The 13,435-nt window shown below is 40.5% G+C and overlaps 1 pseudogene; it reads right to left on the bottom strand.

Annotated features, from left to right (window-relative positions):
- Positions 1–445: 445 nt before the first annotated feature.
- Positions 446–12,961, bottom strand: LOC131236328 (4-diphosphocytidyl-2-C-methyl-D-erythritol kinase, chloroplastic-like; annotated as a pseudogene).
- Positions 12,962–13,435: the final 474 nt, after the last annotated feature.

The raw sequence follows: 13,435 nt of genomic DNA, 5'->3' as shown, positions 1-13,435 counted from the left end.
GATTTCTCGTAAATCTATCCCATTTTTTTTTCTCGAGTTAACCAGAAGGGGTTAATTACATGAGTTTCAAACTCTAATTTTGATCAATAATCAGTTTTATCTTTTCTCCCACCTTCATAACAACATAGGCATCTACTCCTATCGTTAGAATTTTCTAAAAGGTATCTCGATTTCATATAGAATCTTTGAAAAGGAATAGTATTCCCCATGTATTTTTATAAGAATAATTTTTAACTGAAACCAGCTTTCTTTACAGGTAGGTTCCCATGGTTGTGTTAGAGATGGTGGGTTCAAACCTCTTCTTTTCAATTTTTATTCCCATGCCCTTTCCACTCCACAAAACCCATAAAGAGTTACACAAAATCTGCTAAAACAATGTTAATTTGTATAAAATATATACATGCGCACATATAAATATTTCTACTCTGTTTTGTAATCACATCCAAACACAAACTTCTCACTCATTAATTTCTTTTTGGAGAATTTTTACCGTCTCTTTTAATGAGCAAAACATAATTGATCGCGAACATTTCCCATACTGCTTTTTATTTATTTATTTTACATATATCATTTTCCTACCCATCCTTCCAATCAACACATATTTACTGAACTCGGAAAGGGAAAATATGAAGAAGAAAAAAAATCTTGTATTAATCAAGAAAATAAGGTTCTGGATCCCATTTCATGAAACAACAACTATATCATATAAGAATTACTCAACAGTCTGTGAAAGATCGGCAGGAGACTCAAAAGAACTCGTTGTGGAATTCAGCTCGGTGTACCACTGGTTCTCTCTGCGGGTAAGAAAGCGTGCCTCTGCATTGAATAATATTGAAAGTTGAGGATGCATTGCGCATGTATATGAAAGGAAACAGAAAAATTACGATTCTGCCAACATGATTACTAATAAATAGAAATAAAAAACAAAAAATCAAGACACAGTCTCACCTTTTTAGTTGGCCATGGCTTGGCAAATATGGAAGAACTTGTTTCAAATTTCTTATTTCTTATTTTTTAAGCCGCGTGCTCACCTTAAGTTCATCATAGCTCAAGCCGTTCAAAAAATGCTGGCCATGTTCCGTCCACAACTGCTCTTTTGGGTCAACCTTAACAGGTTGATTTCTCGGAAGTACCAGTTAACTGGGGAACATTTTATTCAATGGTTGATGAGAGAATACAGACAGTAGGTTTAGCTTTTCATTTTGTGCAAGTGGAATCCAGATTCAATGATCCAAGCCACTGATATGATCAGCCCCATTCTAGATGGCCAATGCATTAAATCTCCTAGAAAGTAAAAATACCAAATTTAAAGTTGGAAGCCAGCAAATGGATGGTTGGTAAGGAAATGCCAAAGTGGCCATATTCAATGGACCAAAGGTTCAATGGATAGGATGGTCTAATCTGGGAAATTATTTCAGTAAATGGGATGTCAACAGACCGGTCCATAACATCAATGGTTTGAATCAATTAACTGCACCTTCTGTTCATATCCTCTGTTTGCACACGGTATAACACTTCTAACCGTCAAAGGGCACTCTTGGGGGCTTCACTTGGGCTGGAGTGATCTGCTGAACCCTTTCAACTTCCATGGACCAATTATCAAACTCCACAGACTGGAAGCCTTTGCCTGTTCAAGGACCAGACAGTAAAATCCTCATATAGACCCATTTGGAGGAACGATAATCGCCATCTAGAAGATCACTTCTCCATGGTAGAATTTGCAGCTTGGATGTCTCAAACAGGGATAGAAATTCAGTTTTGGTGTACAGTATTGGTCACCACTGAGCCCAAATCGTATCACCCCACTATCAGTCCAATACAGCCATATCGTTTATGGAGCAAATCGGTTCACATCGGGCAATATTTTTGGACAGTACTTTACCCTTGGAACTTGGTGATTGGGGCCCGGCTATACTGGGCCATCAGATCCAATGAAGAAACAGAGCCTAACACACTTGCATACAACATCCTATTCATTGAATGAATCTTCTACTAAGGCAGCTAGACGTTCCTAATTTTGTGATCCTACACTTCTGCACGTTACATTCTAAAAACTGCTCGGTTGGTACTTTTTGCTGCTGCTCCTGCTTCTTACACCAAGCAAAAGAAACCCATTTCCAAAAGAACTCCATCCTAATCCCCTGCCAGCCTTATGACCCTAGTATCTTCCATTTTGCCTACTTTTGATCTCTTCCTACTGATGTTGCTTGGACACATGGCACAGGTGATAAGTTTCCTAGAGTGTCTAGTAAAGGGACACTTCCATGTTGAGGAATACATGTGTGGTTTTCATAAAGATGCAAGATGGGATATTGCTCTCTTCTCCTCACCTCTATCAGAAGTTACACGGGACCTCAGGAAGGAGTACTCTTCATGGTTGCATGGATGCTTTTTTTATCAAATTACCCTCCCAGTGACTTAGGTATCCTGTTTGAATTGCTGGTTTTTTCTTTTCCCTAGCTGGATCAACAATCTGGAGAGATGGGGCCACCTTTTAGTCATCCAAATCATTCATCTAATGGGCCACTGTTTTGATAGGATCATGGATGAAATATCACCATCGAATAGTCCTGGCCATAATTGATGGAAATTTTCTAGTTGCATATGGAGCGGAATAATTTCATTTTCACTATCCATTCGCATGCCAACAGTTGTACAGCGACAACCATCTTATTTAGGACAAACCAAGTGGAGGGTTGGATCACTGGAAGTTGGGTCCCAGCTGTACAGAGTTCTGGCCAAGACAACGCCAATCATTGTGGTCAAGCAGTGTAAATTTCTTCTGAAGTATGAGTCCCTGCCTCTACCAGAAATGATATGCACAGCCCGAGCAATCAAAGGCTCACTGGACTCTCCAAAACAAATTGAAAAATCTTGGGTGATTTGTATAAGAGATTGAATATGTGATTCGTGCAAACATGCCAATGCGGCACACATGAAGGAGTTTTAGGCCATTCAACAAGTGGTGGACATTGTGAACATGCCGTGGCCCAAAAATGATGATGGTCCACTAATCAGGTAGCCTATGTGTATCGAACACATGGACAATTAGAGGAAGGGGTCTACATTCAGTGTTACCCACCTGGTGATTGGAATCTTATTTTTGGGCTATGTCATGTTCGCATCGCCACCCACCTCATGAGTTGCCAGGATCCAATGCAAGTTTGTCATTACATGTGCAGTGGGTCTCGTCATCATTTGTGAAACAACCAAGGTGCTTTGCCTACTTCACAATAATCCTATGGGAAAATATCAGATGTGGTAATTGGTTCACAAGATTTATATCAAACATTTCCAGCTGTATATTGACTGTGGGCAGAAATACCTGTTCACATTTACAGTCTACTTTCGAAAAGTCCGGAAACCAAAATTTGAGTGTACACAGGAATCAGTGGATCACAAAAAGTATGTAGGAATCCTGCCCATTTACAATGGGAGAGTGGGAGATGTTTGGTACATGATCTAATGTTTTGCTCCATCTATAGGTTGAGTGTCCATTTTGAAATTCAGGGCTCTGAAACAAAAATTACATGCAAGAATGAGTTATGGTATCTTACCAGATACAAAGGCATCCTTGTACTCATCATCATCGTAGACAAACTGCGGGGGTTCTGGAGAACCGATTCCGACAATAGTGCTTCCACTGCAGGAAATCATGTGAAGTGTCAACCACAAGAATGTCTGAAAAAGATTATTATAAAAGATATGTGATGAACAAACACATACAAGGTGTATGCTAGGGGACTTGTATACACTGATCAGAGCCATTAACTTGGTGGCCCACCATGTGGATGGACCATATCCCAAAAATCAAGGGACTGGTACCGCCCAATCAGTGGCCTGAAAAGGGGGCAGTCAACTAATAAAGATGAGAAATGGTCGACAACCAATAAGCAAAAACTTGCTATGTTCAGATTGGTCAGAGTTTCCAAATCACAATGCCTTTTGGCCTATAGCCAGCAGCTTGATGGTCCACCAGATCATTGATCCAAATCACCAGACATGTTTTTCTGGTGTGTATGATGAAACAACGCTTCATAGGGTGAATATGAAGTGCTTTTGATGTAGAATTTCTCTAAAACAATTATGCTCTCATTCAGGATATGTGAATAAGGATTAAGTTTTCCATTGGGACATAGGTTACACTTAAAAAAATAATAATTAAAAAAAAAAATGTTCCATGTCTAAAACACACATGTAAAACACAGTAGAACAATGGTCTTGTGCATAGTTGCATGAAACGTGAAGCCAAGTGTTACCAGATTAGGGTGCGGGAGTGAGGAAGCTTCTGTTTTGAATTTGTTAGCAAGTATAATCAGCTAGGATGCCTGTTTAGAAGGATCGGGTCTTGCTGCTAAAGGATTGGAACTGTATTGGTGGGTGGGTGGGAAAAGGCTCTTGAAAACCCAATCAAACTGGGCCAACAAGCTTTTAGACCTTGACCGGCCCAATTACAAATGGGCTTGAATTTTAGGCATAGGGCCAGCCCTCAAGCCTGATTTTCCAACCCAAGTTCAGTGAAAAGCAGGCATAGCCCAAAAGCCTGATAGGCCAGTCCAGCGCACTGACGTGGTCTACATTACGACGATTAATCTAACAACGTGGAGACTCTAGTAGCACTACGAGAGGCTTGCATATTGGTCCGGTCCCTTTTCAAGGAAATTTAGTCATTGAAGAATAGTCCTTGGAGTTATGTTTTTCGTATTTCCAAAATAAGATCAATTCTGGCCTAATGTTCCAAGGATTGCAAATAGGGTAGCTGATTCTCCTGCCAAAGGAATGATGAGAGGATCACTCACAATCAGCTCCTCTGCACCCTCATTTGATGTATACATTTTCTTTTTCCTTAAAGTTTCAGTTACCTTCCAAAAAGAAAGGGAAAAAAAAAAAAACCATTGATAAAATGCTTCCTAAAGCAATCTGCTAGCCGAGGTAATGCAGGGGCATTTTCACACCAGGCTCGAGTGGGGTAGCTTATGGGATGCTGGGACACACTCAGGGTGGGTGGCCTGTGTGAGGTGGGCCCCATCCGTGTGAGGCGGAACCCATGTGATATAGGGCCCACGAGGGGGGTTCGGCTGAGGTCCTAACCCATGCGATGTGAGGCCTGGGCTATGAGATAAAGGGATTAATTCGCCATGCTTTATCAGTTCGAGCTTTTAGAGTAAGTGGTTAATTGTCCTGCATCAAAGTGGTATTAGAGCGGGAGGTCTCATATTCGAGACTCCTCACTAGGGGTGTTTTCACACCGGGCTCAAGTGGGGTAGCCTGTGGGAAAAACAATATATATATATATATATATATATATATATATATATATATATATATATAAACACTTGCTTGAAGTTTATTAACCCATCCACTTATTTCCAATATTGAGGCCCACCTTCTGAGTGGACCAGATTAATTTTAGGGTGAACCTGGTTGGACCAACTAGTGGATGGATCTGATCTCAGACCTACATGCCATGATGTCACAAGTGTGAAGGTGTACAGCTCCACACTCATGTGCAATTAACATACTTTCCACGAAGAGAAAGATATTTCGATTTTATGAGTACTTTTCACAAGTTTGTAGGAAGTGGAAATACTGTAGGAAACAGAGGGTTAGGGGTTGGGGATTTTCACAATCAAAATCACAAAGAAAAAAAAAAACTTTTTTAGAAAAGCCAAACAAGCCCTAAGCTTGTAGCCCAACCTCTATAATTCACACTAAATTCTAATAACTAATGGATCTAGAGTTCAAAGGCCGAGTGAAGAAGAAGAAGAAGAAGAAGAAGAAAGAGGCAATTGAAATGTTACCTCCCCGACATGAAAACAGCATCATACTGTCCACGGCCAGCTGCAAGCACGCGTTTTTTCAACAATTTCAAAGATGGCAAGACTTCAAATGCTGGAGGCTCTGGAAAGATCATAGATTAACATAGAATCAATTGACATATGCCCAAAGAAACGACAAAATGAAAACAGGAAAAGAACCATATATCTTCCAAACGAAACTGCATACCCAAATCATTGATACAAACATCTTGAGAAATCCCCATTTGTGTAATCTTCTCCAGCAAGGTCAAAGGATCAACTGAACTACTTTGATCCAGCCGAAGGCGCTGCACATTTGAAACTGTTCTCAGAAAAGGAGCTGCACATGTATAACTCAAACAACACAAGGAGCTGTAGATATACTGAATTTAGCATTGCCTTGTAAACTTCACCAGTTGGGCACGCCTGTTGGGGCTTTATCAGGACCATTGGCATGTCCAAAGGTATTGGTGGCGGGATATCTTCAACAACCTGGACGCACAGATCCAAATCCTAGAGGGTCAGCTTACTCGAACATCAAATCCCATTATCCCAACTCGGGTGTCTGGTTGTCTTGCCATCAAAGTTTTTTCATTTCTTGTTTCTTTTCTTTTCTTCTTCTTCTTCTTCTTCTTCTTCTTTTTCTATAGGGCTGTCAATGGGCTGGACTGAGGTCTGTCCAAACCCAGCCCGCAAAGTAAAATCCAGGTCTAAGTCTGGGTCAAACAAAACAGGCCCAAGTCTGGCCAGTGATGATTATGCATGGCCCCCAAGCCCAAGCCCGGCCACCCTCTTTTATGCCAGATATAGGCTGTTCGTTTGGAGTGCCCAATCATGCATGATATTGACAAAAATGCCCTTGAAAACTTAAACGGGCCAGGCTGACAGGCTCTATGCAGCCCAAGCATGGCCCATTGACAGCCCTACCTTTTTCTTTTTAAATAGCTATGCATGAATGTCAAACCCCTGACCTCAACGTTGTGTAATTTGAGGCCATTAAAACAAGACAGAGGCTCAACTATTCAGTCACAGGGAAACCCAAAGCCTCATTGTAGATGGGTTACTTTAGCAATCACATCTAAAGCACATTGAGGTTTTCTGCAATTGGATCTTCTGTAAACAGACTCTCAGCCTCCGTAAAAAGTCGTCTTCGATAGAATCCATAATCCATGCATTTGGTAATGTTCATACCTCATGGGTCCCAAAGTTGTCATTACTTAACAGCTCTTGCATATTAGCTTACTACAGTCGAAATAAAATTGTGCAATTGCTTAGTTTATATTTACTAATGCAATACATAAATTGGATTTGTATTCCCAAAAAGATTCTCCCACTGATTGAGAAATACCACATACAAGCACTATCTTATGTACTATGAGCTTTGCTAAGCCCAGACGCGTGTACAAGTCAGCTAATGCACATGCCACAACATGCTGGCATGGTAGGGTGAAATATCCAATCCATCCATCAGGTGGACCTCACCGTGTAGATGTTACTGCCCAAAGATAAAGGTGGTTCATTCAGTAGGTGTGCCATGATACAAAAAATAAGTTGGTGGCTTAGAAAACTTCACAGATCTTTTACAACTGTACATTTGTTCAGTTAATTGTGGCCCACCTTACTAGTGGAACATCTGGATTCTTGGGGTAGGGAATCTACAAAGTGGTACCTTTTGATGGATGGCTTGGATGCACTTGTCAGCCATGCTGGCATGAGGTGGCATGTGCATTAGTTGAATTATTAATGCAAGGGCATTTTAACATCGGACTTGAGTGGAGTGGCTAGTGAGATGCAAGGGCACACTCGGAGTGGGCGGCCTGTGTGAGGCGGGTGGCTCGTGTGAGGCTGGCCCCACCCGTGTGAAGCGGGTGGCTCGTGTGAAGCGGAACCCGTGTGAAGTGGAGCCCACGAGGGGGGTACAACTGAGTTCCTAACCCATGGGATGTGGGGCCTGGGCTATGAGATAAAGGGATTGATTCATCATTCTCTATTAGTTTGAGCTTTTAGAGCATGCGCTTAATTATCCTACATCAAAGTGGTATTGGAGCTGGAGGTCTCCTGTTTGAGACTTCTCATCGGGGATGATTAATGCAGGGGCATTTTCACACCGGACTCGAGTGGGGTAGCCTGCGAGATGTAGGGGCACACTCGGGGTGGGCGGCCTGTGTGAAGTGGGTGGCTCATGGTATTATTCATATTTTAGAGCCTAACACTAGTTTATTTAGACTGCGTTTAGATATGCAATTGAGTTGAATTGTAATAACTCAATTGAATAAAGAATAACTGACCAAAGTGGGACAGTTCATAATGATCGACTAGACCACAAATTGCAACTACTACGGTTTTATCTTAATATAAAAATGCAATTACCTTTCTGTTGAGTTGATTTAATATGATTGTGTCACAAATTTTAAATTTACACAAAATTCTGGAGATTGTTGATTAGCAATAGGTAAGGTCAGATTTAAGTGTAACTCTTATGTAGGGGTGGCAATGGGATGGGGTCAGCCCAAGCCGACAAGTTTACTAAACGGGCCACGAATTCCGGCCTGAATTGTGACCCATTGTGCTATGGCCCAACCCAGTCCACTTAAAATTCATCAAGCCCAAGCCTGACCCACTGCTCATAATTAATCGGATTGGTGCTAGACCAACCTGACCTGACCCAAAGCAACCACTTGAGTTTAAGAATGGAAAATGAGGCCAAAGGTATGCCCAGCCCTACACAATTAGTGGATACATAAAACATGCATACATCATGTGTATGTGTCTCTCCTTATTGTCAATTGATTTGTTTCAGTTTTTGGGTTAGGTCGGGTTAAGTCATCTAGCCCAGCCCATTGATAAGCCATACGTACAGGTTGGGTTAGGTAAGGTTCAAATGAGCTCGACCCACTGCCTTAGATGTGGGTCGGACAGGCCAATTGACCTAGAGGCTGATCTAACCCATTGCCACCCCTAACTCTGAGGACAGTAGGCATCAATGTTGTGTGTAGCCATAAAGTAATGAAAGAACATTTAAACCAAATGAATGCCCACTCCAAGATAACTGTGGTAAACATACCTCACCTCTACCAGTGCAATATGCTGCCCCGTGAGAGAAAAAGAAGGGAACATCAAAACCAATTTCACCTGACCATTCCTGAAGCTCCTTTTCAGTGGCAAACCACCGCTGAACTGATTTGCGGCCCATAATGCAGCCGCAGCATTACTTCTTCCACCGCCAAGCCCAGTACCGGTAGGCACTTTCTTATCAAGGTGAATCTGCATTCATATGTAGAACACACAATAAGCTTAAATCCAAATTCAAGAAACAATAGTCATTTTAAGAAAATGAATTGGTAGTTTTCTAAAGACGCTCATTTAAGAGGTTTTTTTTTTTTTTGAGAGATTCATATAAGAGGTACTCTTTTTTTGAGAGATACATATAAGAGGTACTCTATGATGCACAACAAAAAGAAACAACAAATTTTTTTCTCAACCCAAGTAGGGTTAAGGGTGGCAATCGATCTGGTTCAGGCTGGGTTAGGGTTGACCCAAGCCCAGCCCATTTACTAAATGGGCCAAAAACTCTTGCCCAAACACGGCCCACAACCCATCACCCTCTAACCCGACCCGACCTACTTAAAAGTTCATCAAGCCCGACTTGACCCATTTAATTGTATGGGTCAGGCTTGGCTGACCTGAACCCAATCTGCCATAACCCAACTTAGGTTTAAGAATGAAATATGACACTAAGGCTATGCACAACCTAATGCACAAAAAGGATACGTGTGCGTGTGCGTGTGCATGCGCGTATATTCTTCTTTATTTTGTTTTGGATTCTGGGTTGTGCCAGGTCAGGTCATCTAGCCAAATTCATTCATAACCTATATGGTTGGATCGGGTAGGGTTCAACACAAGCCCGACTCATTTACTTAAACAGGTCATATTTCAAGCCCGAGCTCGACTTGCTACCCATTAAACTTGCCCGAACCCACCTCAAAAGTGAGTTGGTTCAGTTGACCCATGGGCCAACCCAACCCATTGCCACCCATAGCTACGGTACAAGTGTTGCCCACATTTCGGTAACATAAGCAGTTGATTTGATGGGCCCCATCATGGGTCGTGCCATGCTTTATTATCTCCCCTATCACAAAATCCTAACCATCTGATGGAAATGGACAACATATGGACCACATTTAACAAGGGCCCCTTGGGACAGATTACTACTTCATCATATGATTCAAGCTATTAGGCATTTACACATCCACCATGTGTCCTGGCATACAGTATCTCCCCACCCATATGATCGATGGTCAGATTTTTGAAGGATCACCCCTCCATGTCGCCCACCATGTGAACAATTTGGATGGCCAAATGTGACCTCATATGTACAGTATTGAGCCAAGCATTATCTATTTCCGCACATGATTCAATTAATTACGCATTTACCCAGAAGAAGTTGTCACTGCCGGTCTTTTTTCTGTAAAGGTTAAGTGCCTTGATAATCTGGAAATGACATGCTGAAAGATTAGTTTCAAGAAGAAACACTTCAAGCTAACAAAAAATAAAGACGTCAGTTCCAGTGTCCAACAGAAAAATGAGGATCGTTGATTTTCAGTGGACTGGATCATGGTTTGAAAAAATCATCTCATATGACTTGGTATCATCCAATTCGTATTGGTTTCAGTCCGAAATGAAATGAGTTGCCATACCGATACTGGACCAAGTCAGATTGAGTCAGGGCAAGTCATACAGGCTTCAATCCCTAGGCGAGTTGCACTCCAAAACTGCTACTTAAATCCATGGACTAGATGCTTTCAGCCTATGTAGCAAGTGTGACCAGGTCAGCTCAGAGGCACTCTTATTATCCCACTCACCATTTGGATTGGAAATAACAATGAAACAGGAGCCCGCCTGATGTGGTTCCTGTTTCCTGCTCTGCCCCAAATGCAAGGAAGAAGTGATACCAGTCCTGATTTTAGGTGGATTTCCAAACAGGCCCCAAATGATTCATAACCATGGAACTGTAAAGCTTTTCAAGGCTGAATTAGAGAGAGAGAGAGAGAGAGAGAGAGAGAGAGAGAGAGAGAGAGAGAGAAAGAGGGTTACCAAATTCTTGTCATCAAGTGGGACACCTGGCACATTGGTAGACAAACGATCTTTGCTTTTCATTGGCGATAGAGAAAACTTAATTGTATCCCCTAGACTTATTACCTGGTTTTACAACATGATGCCTGAGTTCTTTAAAGACCATTCACAAGTACACCATACATGATAATAACTATCACCGTACAAAAGTAGACTTATTTCCTAAACCTATCGGTATTAACAAGAGTTAAGATTCAGGAAATTTCAGCAAAGCTATTATTCTTGATTCGCATTTTTTTTAAACGTAAAAATCAGGAAAATAAAATTATCTCCACTTTTCTTATTTCATTGTTTCTATAACAGCCACTATAAGAGTTTATGCTGGCACAATCTCACCCTTATGATGTGTTCATGCATGTCTCTACGGGTGGAGCATCACAGATCATTCATATCCATACTTCCATCCATAAATGTGCCATCCATCAATGTCAATCAAGCTTGTCCAAAATCACTGGGCCCACTATGGACGGGATATTGGCCAAATCTTTTGATGATTGGTTGAACCTGGCTGTCTGAATTTGGTCATCAGATGGACATTTGGAATGAAAAATGGTCAATGGTCAATGGCCCAAATTTTTATTTGACCTGGTTGTTACAGTCATGTTGGTGCATTAACAGCCACAATCTCAGCCACTATAATGGGTCATATGGGCAATTTAAAACATAAAGAATAAAGAAAATTGTCATAGCTGACCGCAAATTGCCGTCAAAGCCAATATAACCTGAATGATCTGAAGATCTGATTGGCATTGGCTGGTATATCCGAGCTGAAATCTTTCTGTTGATTCTTCCCCCTTTCCCCTGTTGTTGAATGCTGCTGCAGTTGAGGAGTTTCAAGCCGGGAATTGGGGAAGTCCTCAACTCTCACAATTTTTGTATAAAAGAATACATTTAAAAAGAAACCATTCTTCTGGTTTCTTTTTCATTTTTTTCTTAAAAATCCTTTCTTTTTTGTTTTCCTCATAAAGTTCTCTAGTAAAATTTCCAAAAATCAGATAACATTGTTACCATGGTATTATCTACTCAATTCTACATCTCGATTAAATGCATGTGTCAAGTTAAAAAATAAATAAATAAACGCCTATATTGGAAATTTCTGTAGAAAACAGTATACCTATCCAAGCATCAGATAGAGTTTCTAATACAATCAGCAACCTTCCATTCTACTTCAATTTCCGTAACATGGAAAATAAGAAACATTGAAAAAAACCTTACATGAAACAGAGAAGCCAAATCATGAAATTCATCTTCCCTCTTTCTGGTTATTCTCAAGAAAACATTAATCTGCCACTCCAAAACATCAAAAATTCAAATCCTGAAAAAAAAAAAAAAAAAAAAAAAATCTAAACCCAAGATAATCCAAATTTTCTTTTTATGACAAAGAAAGAAAGAGTACCTTACAGGGAGAGAAAAGAGAGAGCCTTGAAAGGCTTGTGTTCTTATCAACTTCATCTGCTAACCTGTTTATTCTTTCATCTGGATCATACACTATCTAAAACCAAAAAATAAAATAAAATTAAAAGAATTAAAAAAAAAAAAATCAAATATGTGCATTCAAAGAACCACCTTTCTTTCTACTTTTGGTAGTACACCAATATACTTTGGTACTAATCTAATACCAAAAAGTTTTTTTTTAAAATAAAAAAACAATAGAAAGAAAGAAAAAAAAAAAACCCAATTTGGATTGAAAGACGATAAGGACATATTACCTCCACCTGTCTTCTGCCTGTTTTTGAATCAGAAGCAGTGGCTCTGACAAATGGGTATCTTTGATTTTGTGCTTTTCTATCAAAAGAAGAAGACCTATCTCTGAAAGAAGAAAGAGAAAGATTTGATTTTTTGCAGGAGAGATGTTTGTTGGATGTACTGCCATTATTCCCAAAAGAAAAGAAGGGAAGGTGTTGACAAAGGAATTGGGTGGAAGCCATTGGTGCGAAGGAATATGGGCAGGTCCTGAATTTGAAGGAAGAAGGAGAAGCAGCAGCCCAAAATTCATAAAATTTTCGTTTTGTCTGGGAAGAAGGTAGCAAGGTGTTGTCATCTGGTGGGAATTTACCCAAATGGGCCTTTTTTGGGCCCATCTGATTAAATTTACACGGCCCATCTGATGTTATAGTTGTCATTCATCAGAGCGTGCGGCACACATGTTAGAGATGTGGGCCATTGATGATTAAGCATGATACATGGTAAGCATGCCTTGGACCAAAAATAATATTTATATATTAATTAAGCAGGTCAAACTTGTATAATAAACAAAAATAAGACAAAAATTTAAAAAAAAAGTCTAGTAATAAAAGTTGAACATATATGAGGGTAGTGGATTGTAGCCTACCCCCGCTGGGCTTTAGCCATGAACAGGTGGATCTGTGTGGGCCCACTGTAATGTATCGGTTTTTTCATGCCGGACATTTCTTCTCTCACATCATTTTAAGATGTGAGCTTAAAAATAAGGTAGATCCCGAGCTTAAGTGGACCACGCCACATATTGACTCTTGCATTTAATT

Source organism: Magnolia sinica, unplaced genomic scaffold, assembly GCF_029962835.1.
Source record: "Magnolia sinica isolate HGM2019 unplaced genomic scaffold, MsV1 ctg39, whole genome shotgun sequence".
NCBI classification, from domain to species: Eukaryota; Viridiplantae; Streptophyta; class Magnoliopsida; order Magnoliales; family Magnoliaceae; genus Magnolia; species Magnolia sinica.
Note: the sequence above shows the minus strand (reverse complement) of the source record. Positions and strands in the feature narration are given on the sequence as shown.